The sequence below is a fragment of the Meles meles genome, unplaced genomic scaffold (genome assembly GCF_922984935.1).
Source record: "Meles meles unplaced genomic scaffold, mMelMel3.1 paternal haplotype, whole genome shotgun sequence".
Classification (NCBI taxonomy): domain Eukaryota; kingdom Metazoa; phylum Chordata; class Mammalia; order Carnivora; family Mustelidae; genus Meles; species Meles meles.
Genome location: NW_025721232.1, coordinates 232,501 through 251,623, shown reverse-complemented (window position 1 = coordinate 251,623; position 19,123 = coordinate 232,501).

The window sequence follows — 19,123 nt, the reverse complement described above, 5'->3', positions numbered from 1 at the left end:
GCTCATCATCCATAGACAGTGTTTGTGCCGGCGGCTCCATGGGCCACTCGAAATGAGACATTGGACCTACACCCCAGAACAGCCCGTCAGATTGTCCCTGCCCACTCCCACTCTGCCCAAGGATGCTTCAAGCCTGACATCTAGAGACTGTTAGGGTACGGAGTCGACCACCCCTCCATGAGACAGAGAACACTCGATAATGCAAGTCCCACAGCGTGGTTTATTTCCAGCTAGCTGGGGTCCAAGAATCTGCCCAGCGCGGCGGGTTTCAACAAGGACCCCGAGCACTCAAAGCCATGGGTTTATCGAGCATTTTCAAGGCACTTTTTCATAGCTACAGACCTATCTTGCGCCCCACTTTGACAGTTTCACTTTTTGCCACCCCGGCGTGTCACCCTGGTGGTTAAGGGAGATTTAGGTCTAGAAGAAACTTAACTTGAGTGACATTTCCCTCCACCTCGGCCTCCTTCAGTTTTATGGTGGGGAGGGCGACCTTAGGCTTCAAGGAACTGAGCTATTCATCTCTGGAAATTGGGCTATGGAGAAGATGACTTCTTTGTTGTCAATCACTAGGACATTTGTGAACCGAGGGAGACTCCTGTCTTGCAGGATTGCTGTGATCTCTGCAAGTTAACTCTTTGTTTTTTATGAACATCTGGTCCCGGTGGCGCCACCGCCACCGCCTAAGCGCCCCGGTGGTAGAGGAGTAAGTTGCTTTTTCAGGTTGGAGCTAGTTCCTCTTATCTCGAGTCACGTACGCAGTAGGGCCTGTTAGCGATGCTCAGGAAAATGGCTTCCCGGCCTTCAGGATGGCCATTCTTATGCTCACCCACTCTTACAGCGCAAGGTGCCAGCTTTTGCTTTGCCAAGATGGCTGTACTTCTGACAGGGCTAGGCTCGAGGTGGGTACGGTCTTGTTTTTCTTGGCCTCCACACCCGGAGCTGGTTTCCGGGACTTGTTTCTAAGTCCCCTGGGGGAAGGGGATCAGGGACAGTCTAGGGGTTAAACAACAAAGTTCTTGTTTCACCTCCATGGAAGCCTCTGGCTCAAATAAAAAATATCAAATAGGGCCTTACAAGACCTCACTGGCAGCACTCCAGACTTAGATACTGGGTTGAGCCCTTGTTTCAACCAGTAACCAGTGTTTTCCTTTGGGTTTTGCATAGAAGTGCCTCTTCTTAACTGCCGGATTGCTAGATGAATGAGGCAGAGTCTATGATCCTTAACTCCACTTGCTGCACCTGTATTAACTCTTCTTTGGAAATAAGAACCCATAGAGATAGGGGCACCTGGCTGGCTCGGTCGGTAGAACACACGACGCTTGATCTCGGGGTTGTGAGTTCGAGCCCCGCACTGGGTGCAGAGATTCCTTTCTTTTTTTTTTTTTTTCTCCCCCCCCCCCCCTCTAAAGATTGTATTGATTTATTTGGCAGACAGGGGTCATAAGTAGGCAGAGAGACACGCAGAGAGAGAGGAGGAAGCAGGCCCCCCGCGGAACGGAGAGCCCAATGTAGGGCTCGATCCCAGGACCCTGGGATCATGACCTCGGCCAAAGGCAGAGAACTTTAACCCACTGAGCCACCCAGGCGCCCCAAGGTGCAGAGATGACTTAATAAAAATCTTTAAAGACAGAAGAGGGGGGAGAGAAAGGAGAAGGAGTAGGGCCCCTGATAATAAAAGGCAAACACTAAGCTACTTGGCTAGAAGAAACCCTTAACCCTCCACAACCTTTGCCCCCTTCCCCAGCTGGGGGAGGGGCTCAGACTAATTTACTCATCTGTATTCTTTGATTGATTGATTGATTGATTGATTTGACAGAGAGAGAGAGAGAGAGAGAGAGATCACCAATAGGCCGAGAGGCGGTGGGGCCGGGCGGGGGGGGGGGGGGGGGGGGCAGGCTCCCTACTGAGCAGAGAGCCCGATGTGGGGCTCGAACCCAGGACCCTGGGATCATGATCTGAGCCGAAGGTGGAGGCTTAACCCACTGAGCCACCCAGGTGCCCCTCACGTGTATTCTTGGATGCCCACCGATGCCAGGTCAATTTGAGAGAGAATGAGACTATTGGGTTAGACTCTACTGTTACTATTCCTTACAAGTGTACTTGGGGATAAAATCAATGATGCCATATGGTACCAAACCGTGTAGAGAAATATCCAAGCCCTCAGAGAGGGAACTCTCTCTGAGACCCCCACCATTGGCACTAGGGACCAAAAATTGCGATCTGCCCTGTCTCAGATCCTTCCATTCCAAAGCCTCCACTGCACCCTCATTCAGCTTGAAGCAGTTATAGAAGGCAGACCTCTGCCCCTGTTCCATAGCAATGGAATGAAGGATTGACCATGGGGAATGATAACAGGGGAAAACAGAGCATGTCTGACTCCCTGTTGTTTCTAGTCCCTTTTAACCTACAGGGGAAAAGCCTCTGTTGAGCCCGGCACATAGGCATGTTACCGCTAAGATGTACAGAAACTTCTTTACCATAAACCTACCTCCCCTGAGGAAATAAAAGAATAGCCACAGCATAACTTGACAGGGGTGGTGGGAGGGATGGATGGAAACCATGCCCCATAAGGTAAATGGGCTGATGCTGGCTGAAAGCTCCAAGCCTGTTTTTCAGAAAATTGGTTCCCCCTACTGAGCTACCGTCTCGTTTCAGGCCTTGCTACCAAATACCAGGCATCTCTGCAGAAGTCTGGACTGAAGGTCGACGGATGGGGCTGCAGCTTATCAACAAGCACGGCCCTGATACTCCTTACCTGAGAGAAGGAGCCTGAGACCCCGTTCCGGTTAGACCAGCTCTCACAGCATGCCCACAGCCCCTTCTCCTTCTCCTAAGGTAACCTCCTGACATAAGGGACTCAATGATCCTCCTTCTCAGGTCAAGTCTCCACCCCAAAGTAAACATGGGGATAGAGGGTCCATAGGATGTTTCCCCACTGTGCAGGCTCCATCGTTCCCCGTGAATAATCGTTCATGTCCCTGCCCTTTTTCTTTTGAAGTTTGATTGTTATTTAGTAAGTTAGTTGGTTATTTCAGAGAGAGAGAGAGAGAGAGAGAGAGAGAGAGCGCGCGAGAGCGCGAGCGAGCGCACACGCATGAACACACGAGTGGGGGGAGGGACAGAGGGAGAGGGAGAAGACTCCCCACTGAGCAGGGAGCCCCAGAGGGGCAGGGCTCAGTCTCAGTACCCTGAGATCATGACCTGAGCTGAAGGCAGACGCTTCATAGACTGCGGCGCCCCTCCATTCCTTTTTTTTTGGGGGGGGGGGAGAACAACATGACATACTTTTATGTTTTAAAAAATTCCATTCATTCATTCATTTTCCATTATCTGTGGACCCAATGCAGGGCTTGAACTCATGATCCTGACTGAGATCAGATTCACAGTCCTGTGCTCTTTTGACTGAGCCAGCCAGGTGCTCCCTCCAGTGCATTTTTTTTTTTTTTTTTTTTTTTTTTAAATTTTTATTTATTTATTTGACAGAGAGAGAGATCACAAGTAGGCAGAGAGGCAGGCAGAGAGAGAGGAGGAAGCAGGCTCCCCGCGGGGCAGAGAGCCCGATGCGGGGCTCGATCCCAGGACCCCGAGACCACGACCCGAGCCGAAGGCAGCGGCCCAATCCACTGAGCCACCCAGGCGCCCCCAGTGCATTTTTTTAAACAACCCAGGGATCAAGGCTCGGAGTGACCATTTGCCCAATGAGACCCACACTCACCCCTCTGTGCAGAGGTGCTATCTGTGGAGCTGGTTTATGGTTCCCCATCTTCCCTCCTTCTTTTAGTGGACAGAAAGTGGCGTGTGAAACAGCCAGTGGCTATGTGGAAATGAGACAGAGGGTTTCCCTTGGAAAGCAGGTGGGAGAGGGAGGACCGGTCGAGGGATAATCAATCAACTGTTCCCGTCGCCTTAGAGGAGTGGGCTTGCTCGGCCCTGTAACTCGGTGGATGAGTGAGAACTGTCCCCTGTCAGGCCACTCTTAAGCTCTTATCCCTTATCACTCCATGCCTGTGTTTGCCTTCTGACCCCTAAGACACCAGCGTCATCAGTCCATGCCTGTGTTTGGCCTCTCCGTCCTAAGACACCACCATCCTGTGTTTCCTGTCCCTCTCCGACTGACCCAGCCACACCATGCCACACCCTCCTACCTGCACCACCCCCCCCCCCCCCCTTGGAAGGCTTTCAGGTCAGACGTCATCCTCCACATCCATGATTCCCAAAGGGTTTACCGGCATTTCCTGGGTTAGGAAAAGGAGGGGACTCTTTTTGCCCCCAGATAAGGTCAGCTCTTGAGACACGCTCTGTCTCCTTCCCCCTTGCCTCCTCCCTCCCGAAGTTTGCAAGCCACAGCCTAAGGGTTGGGGGATTTGAAGCACGCCATTCAAAGGAGAGAAGCCCCAGGCTCTGACTTTAACAGAAAACTTTCTGCATTTGAATGAAACGATTTGATTGAATGAGGCCCATGAGAATGGATCACCCTGAACCTCCCTTCAGCGGTCCTCCCATCCCCCACGCCCCACCCCTGCCGTCTTCAGGTCGAATGGAGAGCAGTAGGCTGGGGGTGGGGATGGCGGGGGGGAGGGGGGGAGGGGGTGTGGCGGGCGTGGTGGTGGTGGTGGTGGTGGTGGTGGTGCTGTTCATCCTAAGTAGTGAACGAGGCCCCGGGTCCCTAGGAAAAAAGTCACGGTCGGGTACAGATGAGTTGGTCTCTCAGGCAAAGTGGTCCAACTGTGGGCAACAGTTCTGTGGATGAGGGGAGATTTTTTTCTGGGATCATGCTCACATAGACGTCCCCGGCTGAGAAGAGGGCAGGGGGAGCCCTGGTAGGGGGAGGCGGACCCAGATCCGGAGCTCTGGACTATAGCTACTGCCTGCCCCCGGGTTGGGGGGGGTGGGGGGGTGGGGGCTGAGGGTGGTGGGGTCCGCTCACGCTGACTCCTGCAGCTCAATTCATTCTGGGAACCTTCTATTTTTTTCTGCGGAGGTGCCAGGTGCTGCGACGGCCAAAGCTCAACTCTTCTCTTTGCCTAGTTCTTTTTTTTTTTTTTTTTTTTAAAGATTTTATTTATTTATTTGACAGAGAGAGATCACAAGCAGGCAGAGAGGCAGGCAGAGAGAGTGAGAGGGAAGCAGGCTCCCTGCCGAGCAGAGAGCCCGATGCGGGACTCGATCCCAGGATCCTGAAATCATGACCCGAGCCGAAGGCAGCGGCCCAAACCACTGAGCCACCCAGGCGCCCCATTTTTTTTTTTTTTAATATTTTATTTATTTGACAGAGAGAAATCACAACTAGACAGAGAGGCAGGCAGAGAGAGAGAAGGAGGCAGGTTCCCCGCGGAGCAGAGAGCCTGATGCGGGGCTCGATCCCAGGACCCTGAGACCATGACCTGAGCCGAAGGCAGAGGCTTTAACCCACTGAGCCACCCAGGCGCCCCTCTTTGCCTAGTTCTTAAAAGGCCTGATTCTCCTGTCTTCCTGGTAGAGGGACCGAGCCACACCCTCCCATCCTGCCGGACACCCCGTGCAAATACTTCCACTTGAAGAGGGCTTTCACCTCGTTCCGAAAGTAAACAAACTACACCCACCCACACCCATCCCGTGGTCACCAATCCCTAAAACCAACCCACAGAAACCCAGCGGGTCTTCTGCAGCCCAAGGGTGCTTTAGAGAGTCACTCTCTTCAACACACCTTAGGCTCAAGGACGTGCTGCTGTCTCTCTTTCTCTGGCACAATTCCATCCAGGGATGAGCCTCGTACTGTATCGGCAAGATACAGTGCTCCTGGGAGCCGGGGACAGCAGACAACACTCACCGGATGATAGCACCCTACCTTTGGAATGACGTCCATACCTAAGCATGGTCTCTGGAAATCTTTGACATTGGCGTGCCTCTGCCGAGATCATTGCTTGGGACACTCCAGCCTCTAGAGCCGATCTTGTCTATGTTCCTCTGACCGTTACTTGCCCTTACTGTTCGCCTGATATTTTGCCTGATTGTTTATGGAGAGATTATATCCCTTCTGGCAAGAGCTGAATGTGAATCCTCTGCTCACCCCACCATGGAGAAGAATATGCACAGGCCCACACCCCTCTTCTCCTTCTCCACCATGTTGATGGAAAATGTGGGCCGCCCTCCCTCCGTCCTGTCAAAACCCAAACCTGAGATAAGGTTTAGATGTAAAGGAAACCAGAATACTGTGTTGAACTACAGACACTTCTTTTTTTTTTTTTTTTTTTAGATTTTATTTACTTATTTGACAGACAGAGATCACAAGTAGGAAGAGAAGCAGGCAGAGAGAGAGAGGAGGAAGCAGGCTCCCTGTGAGCAGAGAGCCTGATGCGGGGCTCGACCCCAGGACCCTGGGATCTTGACCTGAGCCGAAGGCAGAGGCTTAACCCACTGAGCCACCCAGGCGCCCCAACTACAGACACTTCTAAAACGTAGCAGCAGGGGCGCCTGGGTGGCTCAGTGGTTTAGGCCACTGCCTTCGGCTCAGGTCATGATCTCAGGGTCCTGGGATCGAGTCCCGCATCGGGCTCTCTGCTCGGCAGGGAGCCTGCTTCCCTCTCACTCTCTCTGCTTGCCTCTCTGCCTACTTGTGATCTCTCTCTGTCAAATAAATAAATAAAATCTTAAAAAAAAATAAAATATTTAAAACGTAGCAGCAGCATCAGCAGCAGCAGCAGAAAACACACACACCCCCCCCCCCCAACTGCAGGTGCAAGGAGGGAGAGATAACTCTCCCCCCTTTCTCCCCTGAAGCATCCTCTGCCCATTCCCCTGGGAGATGTCTCCCCTATCGCAGAAGGGGGAGTGAGTGACATCCTTTTTTCTTTCTTTCTTTCTTTCTTTCTTTCTTTCTTTCTTTCTTTCTTTCTTTCTTCTTCTTCTTCTTCTTCTTCTTCTTCTTCTTCTTCTTCTTCTTCTTTTTTGAGTGAGTGAGTGAGTGAGAGAGGGGGGGGGAACACACACACACACGCATGTATATATGTATATACGCACATATATGTATATGTGTACACACACGCACGCACACACATCTATTCTGGGCGTGCGGAAGCAGGGGGAGGGGCAGGGCAGGCAGAGGGAGAGGGAGAAGCAGGCTCCCCGCTGAGCAAGGAGCCTGAAGTGGGACTCGATCCCAGGAATGTGGGATCAGGACCTGAGCCAAAGGCAGCCGCTTACCCTTAAGGGACTAAGCCACCCAGATACCCTGTGAGGGACATTCTTATCTTCAAGGACAGGAAGTTGAGAATGAACATGAGAATTCTGGACAAACTGATCTTGTTTGTTTGTTTGTTTGTTTGTTTCTTTCTTTCTTTCTTTCCTCCAAAATCGTGTGTTCTTGTAGACTCCCCACACAGTGTAGTTACTCTGCCACAATCGCCTCTTCTTTTTTTTTTTTTTTTTTTTTAAGATTTATTTATTTATTTGACAGAGAGAGAGATCACAAGTAGGCAGAGAGGCAGGCAGAGAGAGAGGAGGAAGCAGTCTCCCTGCAGAGCAGAGAGCCCGATGCGGGGCTCGATCCCAGGACCCTGAGATCATGACCTGAGCCGAAGGCAGCGGCTTAATCCACTGAGCCACCCAGGCGCCCCACAATCGCCTCTTCTTGTTCAACCCAATATACCAGCAACTAGGATTTGCTCCTTCTCAGGGTCTGGCTTTCCTCGGGAGGGCTTTTTCATGGGACACTTTTAGGAAACAAATTTGTAGGCTCCTTTTCCTGTTACTCTGTCTCATGTCAATGTCATCCTTAGGGTCTGCCACCAACCCTGAGGTCTTCCTTTCCAGCATCTTTGAATCCTCCCTCCTTCATGACCTCGTTCCTTCCGTGCACAGCCCTCCGCTCGGCTCCCGTGCCCCCCCCCCCCCCACCAAGGCCAGACATATGGGTGATGGCCTCTCCAAGCTAAACATACTCTTACTGTATGACACAGCAATCCTGCTCCTTGGTATGCATCGATGACCCAAACGAGTTGAAGATGGATGTCTGCACAGAAACCGACACGCAGACGTTCACGGCCCCTTCACTAGGAACGGCTTGAACCTGGAGGCAATCAAGAAGTCCCTCAGGAGGAGAATGGATCCAGAGACTGGGGTACATCCAGGCCACGAAAGAAATGGCTCTCGGGGCTTTGGAAAGAGATGAGCGAGCTCTGGGGAGCTATGGGGAGCCAGGTAGGGAAACTCCCGCGTGTCTTGCTGACTGAGAGAAGCCGGTCAGAAGAGAAGAGGTGAACCCACCTCACGGTTCCAACTCCATGTGACATGCTGAAGGAGGCCAAACGATGGAGAGGGTCACGAGATCAGTAGGCTGGAGAGCCGAGTATGAACTGTAGCAGACAGCATCATGGACGGACAGGTGTGGGCAGAGGGTTTCTCCCCCTCTTGGACCAGGTTTGGCTTCAAAGGAGTGCAGCCCAAATTGGAACCAAAGGAGGCAGGATGCTTCCCGAAAAATCTCAAGGAAAAGTACTGCAAGCAACAGGAATAGCTACTGGTCAGGCTCTGGAGGAAAGGGTGGAGAGATTCAGCCCGTTGGCCTGAAAGTTGGCGGTAACTGTCTTCTCCCAGAATATGGAGGCATCGGAGTAGTTCTAGATGACGTGGAGTATTTTCTTACTTAGGGACGGTGACATTCTGAGGAAATATAGAGACTGAAAAAAAATCATGATTGCGATGGCATCCCGTGAAACTACTCAGTCCACTGAAGTGGTGAAATCTTGCCCCGTGTGAGTAATTTCCATGGCAGGCAGGCGAAAGGGACAACAAAGATCCATCGGCTGCCAGGGGTTTTGGTGGGGGTGGAGGGTGTGGGGTGGGGGGGTGGGGGGGAGGGTGCAGGTGGGTGGGTAGGGTGACTAGGCAGAGCACAGAGGATTTTTAAGGCGGTGGAACCATTCAGAGAGCTACTGTGGTGGTGAGATACCTTTGTCGAAACCCACAGAAGGAGGGGTGCCTGGGTGGCTCAGTGAGTCAAGTCTCTGCCTTCGGCTCTGGTCATGACCTCCGGGTCCTGGGATCGAGCCCCGAATCGGGCTCTCTGCTTGGCGGGGAGCCTGCTTTCCCCTTTCTCTCTGCCTACTTGTGATCTGTCTGTCTGTCTGTCTGTCTGTCTGTCCGTCCGTCTCTCTCTCTCTCTCTCTCTCTCTCTGTCAAATAAATAAATAAAATCGTTATAAAAAGGAAAACAAAACCCCAGAGAATGGACAATGTTGGGCTCTGAGTGGGTGATGATGATGCCTCAGTGTGGATTCATCCCTTGTAAGCGATACACCAGGTTTGCCACGGATGGTCGGTTGGTCGGTAGGCTTCTGGGGGAGTGGGAAGCTCTCAGGGAGCAGGCCTGTGCCTCTGAGTGTTGGGGGGCGGGGCAGGGGCCAGTGAGCCGTGACCGATGGCAGAGCAGGTGCCCTGTGGGTACTGCCCGTATTCTCCAGTGAATTTGGCTGTGAACCCAAAACCACTCAGAATAAGTAAATAAGTAAGTAAGTAAGTGAATAAACAAATAAATACAAACAAAGGCCCATGAAACGTGCGTGCGCGCACGCGCGCACGCACACGCACACACACACACACACACACACACACACACACACACACACACACGAAGGAACAAACCCCAAAACAGACAGACAGGCAGACCGGATGTGGAGCTGCCGGGGAAATGGCCAAGCAAGAATTGCAGAGATGGGTTTGGTGCAAAAGGGTGCTTTTCTTACAGCACGGGGACAGGACCTGTGGGCAGAAAGAGCCGTGCTGGGATTGTGAGGGGTCACTGGTGATACGGTTTCCAGTTAGTGGGGGTTAGGGATGAGGTCAGTCTCCAAGGAATGTGTGTATGGTGCGAGCAAGGTCTCCGAGACCTTGCGGGGCTCCCCGCTGTCAAGGTGAGGTGAGTCCCTCTTGTTTTAGCCAAGCGTGAGTCATGGGACCCTTTCGATGTGTGTCTGTGGACCCCGTGTTGGAAGAGGGATGTTAGCCTATCGTGGGCATGGGTGGCTGTCGGAGTGAAGGGACACTGACTAGAGCGAATCCTCACGGGTAAAGCATGGAACGAAATCCTTGAGGGAGTTGTAGGGGTGTTCCACCCTCTATGTGTGTCAGGGATTCATCAGTGGGTTACAAGTGGTCAGGGGACCTCGCTGTTGCCTCCTTTCTCTTGCCTTGGCTCTCTTCATCTGGTCCGAGTGACATTCCAGGTGGACAATCTCCCTGCTGGGGTGGGGGTGTTTGGTCGTGGTGGTGGACACACATTCTCCTCTACCTGCTTAGGGTCTGTGGCTGGGCCTAGGATGGCGACCGACAGAAGAGGTTCCCTGGAGAAGGGCATCCAACCGTGGGTAGGTGTTTGCCTGCCCAGGGGCGCCTTCCCAAGGGCCTAAAGACGGGGACTCGAGGGGTGCCTGGGTGGTTCGGTAGGTTGGGCCTCCGCCTTCCACTCAGGTCATGATCTCCGGGTCCTGGGATCGAGCCCTGCATCGGGCTCTCTGCTCGATGGGGAGCTTGCTTCCCGCCCCCCCCCCCGGCCCCCCCTCTCTGCCTACTTGTGATCTCTGTCTCTCCAATAAGTCAATAAGATAAAATCTTAAAAAAAAGAAGAAAAGAAAAGAAAAGAAAAATGAAAGACAAGACAAGACAAGACAAGACAAGACAAGACAAGACAAGACAAGACAAGACAGGGACTCGATCCACGAAGAACGGACAAGACCAGGGGGTTTGGGCAAGGGGCAGGCAGGCCGTGGCAAAGACAGCCCCGGGAGGACGGGGGTGGGGGTGGGGGTGGGGGGGGGGGGCCTGGTTGAAGAAGTTTCATCGACATGGACGGTTCAGACCCTAATTCTCTGGCTCCCCTCTCCTGTCTCTGGTGATGGAGGCTGGCTTTCTGCTTCCTGGTTCCTACAAGGAGTGGAATTTGAGATAACTGACGTGCCACAGTGGGCACCTTTTCGGGGTGACAGGTTCTGGTTTCCTTCAGGGCAGTCTGGGGAAGTGGCTCACGGGTGGGTCCTGGTTCCTCGGGAATCCCTCTCCCCATCCCTGGTCCCGCCAGCCATCGCTGGCTCCTCTCTTTCCGGCCATTCCCGGGGCTCCTCCGCAGCGGCAGGGTGCCTGGGCATAGGCTCCTGGGCCTGGGTGTTGAAAAGAAAATCGGAAGTTTCCCTGCCATTCGACCCTGGGCCCTGCAGAGTTTGTCCTTGCTACGGTTCTTCTGTCTTTCTTTTTCTTTTTCTTTTTTTTTTTTTAAGATTTATTTATTTATCTGACAGACAGAGATCACAAGCAGGCAGAGAGGCAGGCAGAGAGAGAGCAGGAAGCAGGCCTCCTGCTGAGCAGAGAGCCCGAGGTGGGGCTCGATCCCAGGACCCTGGGATCATGACCTGAGCCGAAGGCAGAGGCTTTAACCCACGGAGCCACCCAGGCGCCCCTTCTTCTGTCTTTTTAATCGCCTCTGGGATGATCAGGGATGGACTCCCTGCCTCTCAACCCCAGACTTCATGTCCCTTTGGAATTAGACATAAAACGGCCTCGCTGGTTTTCTGAGTCGGTGGCCTTGTCGTAGACACGACCTGCTCGAAGGGACCTGACCCTGAAAATCTTGGATTTCTTCCTTGCCCTTGGCTGTGTGGCAGACTTCCCATACGGAATGGATTGTACACCCCCCCACCCCCCCCACCCCCGTTCTCCTAGTGACCCTGATCCGACCTCTGGGAGCGTTTCCTCATTTTGTCTCTCTCTGAGCAACACCCTCTACCACTACCACCACCCCCCCCCCCCACCTCCCACTCCCGGCTGATCCCTCAGGCCTCTGTGTGTCCTTTGCCCTTGGGTCCCCTTCAGAGGGTGTTTCACAGAGTCTAGGGTTTTAATTTTGGTGACTTCCAACCCCTCCGTTTCTTTTTTTTACGGATCGCGCCTCAGGTGTCCAGTCTTAAACCCTCTTTGCCTGGCCCTAGATCCCCAGCTTTCCCCCTAGAATCCTCCCCCAACACACACACACACACACACACACACACACACACACACACACACGTGTGTTCCGGTGTTCTGTTTCCCATGGAAGTGTGAGATCCGTTTGGAGTTCACATTTGTAGGAGGGGTGAGATCTGCCTGTTTGGATGGAAGCTTTCCTCTTCCTCTTTCTTTCTTTCTTTCTTTCTTTCTTTCTTTTCCCTCCTTAAAAAAGAATGTTGTTGTTGTTGTTGTTGGTGGTGGTGGTGGTGGTGGTGGTAGGGAGGGAGGACGAAGGAAGGAAGGAGCGAAGGACCCGAAAGGAGGGTCAGGGAGAGGGAGGTGAGAAGCAGAGTCTCTGCTGAGTAGGGAGCCCCAGTGGATGGATGCGGGGCTCGATCCCAGGACCCAGAGATCATGACCTGAGCTAAAGGCAGAGACGTTTCACCGACCGAGCCACTCAGGCACCCCAGTTGTCTTGTTTCTTTGCCTGCCTGCCTGCCTGCATGTTGGGTCTGTGGATGTCTGATGACTGACTGTCCTCTGATTTCGTGGGGAGGTGGGCCATGTTTCCTCCTTTGAACGGCCTTTGCGCTTGGGCATATCTCTTTCGGTATCTGTTCCGTGCCATCGATTCATCGACCGACCGACCGTGTCTGTCTGTCTGCCAACATCGCAGGGTCTCCATGGCCTCTGCAAAGAAAGCATTCGACCAGGGGCGACTTTATTTCCGATTTTTGCTTTGTTTTCCTTTGTTGTGTTTGACAGACATCGCCATAGCGGTTCAAATTTCTTGGGCGTGTCAGCTCTGTACACCCACCCAGGGTGGCCCTGGAACTCAGGACCCCCACAGATCAAGAGTTGCCTTCCTTGGGGGTCCTCCGGACCGAGCCAGCTAGGTGCCCTGAAAGACGTGTCCTTGAAACACAGGTGTGAAGTCTGCGCCCATGAACTTTGCACTGGGAAACCTTATTTGGATCGTCACACTCTTGGGGAAATACTGCTGAAAGAACGTCGTGTAGCCAACGATGGAGGAACCGACTTGGGAGGAAAACCTTCTTTTCCAGGTTCTGCTGTTTGGTCAATTCTCTCGACTCAATAGGGGCCCAGCCTTCAGAGTCACAGTATTTGCTTGATGTCTCTCTTGTCTGCGTTTTCCTCGTGTACTTTTATAGTGAGTGCTCCGGATGGATGGTTGACAGAGAACAGTTTACATCCCGGGGCATGTGTGTGTGTGTGTGTGTGTGTGTGTGTGTGTGTGTGTGTGAGAGAGAGAGAGAGAGAGAGAGAGAGAGAGAGAGGGAGGGAGAGGTGTGTGTGTGGGGGGGGGGCACGGCGGGGGTGAGATGGGTAGGGATTGTTGCAAAGTGGGATCAGGGATTCACGGAGGTGAGAAGGCGGCAAAGAGAAAGGCTTGGAAAGGAAGCCATGAAAAAGCCCATGTTCAAATGGTGAAGTTTCATGGGAGAAGAGTTACCTCTAATCAAAGGCATTCTTGCTGGACAGTAGCTTCTGCCCTCTCCGCTGGGGGATAGGAGGGCCAAGGTTTTGAAAGGTTCCTCCTGGGCTTTTGTAAAGCACAAAAGCGCCAGAGCACCTAGACAGGATGCTGCTGCTCTGTTGCCCTCTAGTGTCCTCTCCCCCTGCCACCGCTGTTTCTGTTTTCCTCTGACCCCACTTCCTGCCCAGGGGTGTTTATCTTGGATAGATAATGCTGCTGCTGCTGCTGCTGCTGCGCGCGCGCGTGCGTGCGTGCGTGGTGTGTGTGTGTGTGTGTGTGTGTCTTCAAGGTTTTATATTTTTAGGTAATCTCTCCACCCATCCATCCAGCGTGGTGCTGGAACTCAGGACCCCCCCCCCCCCCCCCCCGCAGGTCAAGAGTCGCAGTCGTGTGGTCCTCAGAGGGAGCCAGTCAGGCGCCCCGAGATACGTGTACTTGAAAATCCAGCAAACAAAGAAAAGAACCAACGAATAAAGTTTTTTGTTTTTTGTTTTTTTTTCCTTCACAGGCCGGGGGAAGTTCTACGCCTTGTCCCCCCCCCGCCACACATCAGGGGATAGTTAGTTCATCATCAATATTTACCTCTTCTCAAGCACCGGCCCCTCCCCTCCCCGCCCCGCCCCGCCCCGCCCCGCCCCGCCGCCGTGTCCTAGAGTTGGACCGCGCGGCTGTTCCGGAACTGGATTTCTTCAGTGAATGGCTATTTTAACTCTCTCTCTCTCTCTCTCTCTCTCTCTCTCTCTCTCCCTCCCTGTTTTTTTTTTTTTTTTCTTCAAGATTTTATTTGTTTGACAGAGAGAGGTCACAAGTAGGCAGAGAGACAGACAGAGAGAGAGGGGGAAGCAGGCTTCCCGCTGAGCAGAGAGTCTGATGTGGGGCTCGATCCCAGGACCCTGAGACCATGACCTGAGCTGAAGGCAGAGGCTTCACCCCCTGAGCCACCCAGGCACCCCTATTTTAACTCTCTTCCTCCCCATTCCGTGCCGCCTCCCTGCCGTCCCACCCCCCCTCCACTGCCCCCCACCCCCGCCCCGGGGTTTATTCCGCTTTTGGTCACGGATGCCACGACCCTGCCTTGGCACCGATGTTCCCCACAGCTGTTTGTTGTCCTTAGACATCATCGTGGTACGGGCAGAGACAGGTTCAGTGAGCACCTTTCTGGGGGTGTGTGTCAGTCACCCCCTTTCCGTCCTCCCGAGGTGTCATCGTTGGCTTCAGAGTAGACCTCCTGCCCTTGAAATGCTAGGAAAAAAACGGTTCATCCGTTGTTGGTTTAGGAGTGCGCGCGTGTGGGATGCCTGGGGGGGGGGGGGGCCTCAGTAGATGAAGCCTCTGCCTTCAGCTCAGGTCACGATCTCAGGGTCTTGGGATCGAGTCCCGCATCGGGCTCTCTGCTGGACAGGGAGGCTACTTCCTCCTCTCTGTCTCTCTGCCTGCTCGTGATCTCTGTCTGTCAAATAAATAAATAAAATCTTCAACAACAACAACAACAACAACAACAACAACAACAACATTAAAGGAGTACTCGCGTGGGTCTCGGTTTTACAGTCCCTGCCCGGGGACATTTGTCTAAGTCCTCCCGGAGGCCCGGGCGCCCGCTTGCTCACATGCCACAGTGGGAAGCTGGTGCCTCCAGGCCTGCCGGGCCGCCGGGGGTGGGGGTGGGGTGGGGTGGGTGGGTGGGTGTGTGTGTGTGTGTGTGTGTGTGTGTGTGTGTGTGTGTCCCCCGTGGCGAATCGGGCCCCCCCCTTCCGGCGGCAGCGGCCCGGACGCGTTCCCCAAGTCTCCCCTGGGCGAGCTGGAGTCGCGCCGTGCCTGCCGTGAGCTGCCGAGGCTGACGCCCCGGGGCCGCGCGCCCCTCCGAAGTGGGCCGGGAGGGGATCGGGCGGCCTGGCGGCCGGCCTCGCGACTGTCACTGGCCCTGCGTTCCGGATCTGCCTCGGTGTCTTTCGTGGCGGTTGTCTGGCGGCACCTGGCGGCCGCTTTTATATAGCGTCTCCCCGCCGGAACGTGGGCGATGTCGGCAAGGGATGGCATTTGGCCGCGGTCCCCAAGCTGGAGTTCCGGGAGGCCGGCGACACTAGAGCGATCGTCCCCGCGGTCTCTGGGGCGTCGGCGCGCGATCGGCTCGCGGGAGATTGAAACCCCAGGTATATGGGGGAGCAGCGGCGCCGCCCCCGCCGTCGCCGCCTTCTCCTCCTCCTGGCTCTCGCGGAGGGGTGTTGGGGGCTTCCTGGAGGGGTCGACCAGCACCCGCCGGTGCCCCCTCCTCCGCCCGCCTGCCCGCCGGCGTGGGAATGGGAGACAGTGTGTGCGTGCGGTGCGAGGACGCCGTTCGGCCTGTGGCTCTGGTCGTTCATCGGGCCTTCCGTGTCCCACGTGTCCCTTGTGTCCCGTGTCACACTCGGGCGGTTGGGGACCGGCCCGAGCCTCGCCGGGAAGCCGGTGGATGGCGCGAGGGGTCCGTCCGCGGGCACGCGTGGGGTCCTGGTCGTCGCCCCCGATTTTCTCACCAAGTTTTCCGAGGCCCGCTGCGTAAGGTGGGGACCGGCTCGGACCGGCTCGGACCGGGCCGGGCCGGCCGTGCGGGCGGCGCCACGCCGCGAGGGGAGGCACGGGCCGCGATGTCCATGGAGGTCGGGCCATCAGGGGGCGCCTCCGCGGGTCCGCCCCCTCTCCCAGTCCCAGCCCGGGAGCCGGCGACCGCTCGGACCGGCTCGGACCGGCTCGGACCGGCTCGGACCGGGCCGTGGCGGCCGTGCGGCGCCACGCGGCGAGTGGAGGCACGGGCCGCGAGGGAGAGGGAGAGGGAGAAGGAGGCGAGGGCCGGCAGGTCCCTCCGCAGAACTTGATTTTTTTTTGAGGGCCGGCAGGTCCCTCCGCAGAACTTGATGATTTTTTTTTTGAGGGCCGGCAGGTCCCCTCCGCAGAACTTGATTTTTTTTGAGGGCCGGCAGGTCCCTCCGCAGAACTTGATTTTTTTTTTGAGGGCCGGCAGGTCCCTCCGCAGAACTTGATTTTTTTTGAGGGCCGGCAGGTCCCTCCGCAGAACTTGATTTTTTTTTTGAGGGCCGGCAGGTCCCTCCGCAGAACTTGATTTTTTTTGAGGGCCGGCGGGTCCCTCCGCAGAACTTGATTTTTTTTTGAGGGCCGGCAGGTCCCCTCCGCAGAACTTGATTTTTTTTTTGAGGGCCGGCAGGTCCCTCCGCAGAACTTGATTTTTTTTGAGGGCTGGCGGGTCCCTCCGCAGAACTTGATTTTTTTTTGAGGGCCGGCAGGTCCCCTCCGCAGAACTTGATTTTTTTTTTGAGGGCCGGCAGGTCCCTCCGCAGAACTTGATTTTTTTTTGAGGGCCGGCAGGTCCCCTCCGCAGAACTTGATTTTTTTTTTGAGGGCCGGCAGGTCCCCTCCGCAGAACTTGATTTTTTTTTTTTTGAGGGCCGGCGGGTCCCTCCGCAGAACTTGATTTTTTTTGAGGGCCGGCGGGTCCCTCCGCAGAACTTGATTTTTTTTTGAGGGCCGGCAGGTCCCCTCCGCAGAACTTGATTTTTTTTTTGAGGGCCGGCAGGTCCCTCCGCAGAACTTGATTTTTTTTGAGGGCTGGCGGGTCCCTCCGCAGAACTTGATTTTTTTTTGAGGGCCGGCAGGTCCCCTCCGCAGAACTTGATTTTTTTTTTGAGGGCCGGCAGGTCCCTCCGCAGAACTTGATTTTTTTTTGAGGGCCGGCAGGTCCCCTCCGCAGAACTTGATTTTTTTTTTGAGGGCCGGCAGGTCCCCTCCGCAGAACTTGATTTTTTTTTTTTTGAGGGCCGGCGGGTCCCTCCGCAGAACTTGATTTTTTTTGAGGGCCGGCGGGTCCCTCCGCAGAACTTGATTTTTTTTTGAGGGCCGGCGGGTCCCTCCGCAGAACTTGATTTTTTTTTTTGAGGGCCGGCGGGTCCCCTCCGCAGAACTTGATTTTTTTTGAGGGCCGGCGGGTCCCTCCGCAGAACTTGATTTTTTTTCTAAGTCCCGACTTGGGGACGACAGGCGGACCAGGGGAGGAGCTACCCGGCCAGGCCCGGGCGGCTCCACCTCCCTCGAGTCCGTGGTCGGTCCCGGCTGCCCGCTCCCCCACGCTCCAGGGGGTCGACCAGATGGCCCTGGGGGTTCCGTGGGGCGCCCCCCCCCCCCCCGCTCTTTGCAGGGTAATGGAGCAGTGTTTGGGGCCAGTGGCCAGGCCACGGTCCCACGAGGTCCCGGTGACCCGTGGCTAGGCCCCGCCAGATGGCGTAGCTATTTTGTCCCCGGAAAGGAGCAGGTTTTGTTGCCAGGTAGGTGCTGACACGCTGTTTGAGTGACTCGCCTTAGCGATGTGGGCCTCTGGGTGCGTGCGGGGCTCTGGGCTTGGCCGTGGTGCCAAATCCGGCTCGGCCCTCGCTCGTTGGAGCCGTCCGCGTGGGCCTGTGCGCCGGCTCTCGTGCCCCCAGCTGGTCCCGGGCTGTGGTGCCACCTCTGGTCTCCAGCACCCGAGGGCGGCGTGGGCAAGTGGCGTGGGTCCTTTATCCCGTTCACTCCACGCTGTGGGCGCCCGGCTGCGGCCGTGGTAACCCCCGCTCCGTTCCGCAAGGCTCCGTGCCACGTGTCAGGCGTTCTCCTTGGGTTGCCCGGCTGCTCTTGCCCTGGGCTCGAGGGGTGCCGGCGAGGCTGAAAGCAGGTCCCTCTGGTCGGTTGTCGTCGCCAGGCGTTTCCCCCCTTGGGTTCCTCCTTGGGCACGTTTTCGCTGATCGATGTGGTGATGTCGCGTTCTCCCGGGCCGGGTCTAAGCCGCGTCAGACGAGGGACGGACATTCATGGCGAATGGGACCGCTCTTCTCGTTCTGCCCGTGGGCCCCTCGCTCCTCCTCCTCCTCTGCCACCCGCTGCCGTGGGGGGGTGTTGAGGGGAGGGTGCGGGGGGGTTTGTGGGCTCCGGCCCGACTCTGCTTTCCCACGGTTCTCGCCTCAGGGCGCCCGTGGGTGTGGGGTCCAGCTGACGCAGCGGACACTCTCGCTTGCCGCTCTCGGCTCCTTCACGCGGGGTGAGCCGCCCTCCCTGTGTCGGGGAGGGCCATCCCGAGGCCGCGCTGCTCACCGCCCGGGCGTGCTGAGCGCGTGGCGCCTGGCCCTCTGTGGTGCCCCTGGAGCGCTCCAGGTTGTCTCAGGTGCCTGAGGCCGAGCGGTGGCGTCGTTTCCCGTTCCCAGCGACCCCCTCGGGCTGCCGCTGTCGGTGGTGTGTCCGGAGAGCGGGTGGTGGAAGTCGGTAAGGGAGGCCCACCCGCCCCCCTCTGTGGGGGTGCGGGCACCTCGTCGTCCTCTGGTGCGCGTCGTGCCAGGGCGGTGTGTGTGGACAGGACTTGGTGGGGCGTGTGAGTGACCGCGCCGGGCCGAGCCAGCGCTGCGGCGCCTGGCCAGCCGAGGGCTGCTGCTTCTCTTTGCCCGGCATGCCGTGCCCGTCTCCGCTCCTCTCGTGGCCTCGGTGTGGAGGCCTGAGGTCCCTTCCGGGCGGGGATGGGAGCATGGCGTGCGTAGAAGAGGCAAAGGCGGTCCCCTCGTGGGGCTCTGGCCGCGGGTGCTCAGGATTGTCCTGGGCCTGTCCCTTGCCGCAGACCCACCCCCGCCCCCTCCCAGGCCCTGGAGGCCTTTGGGA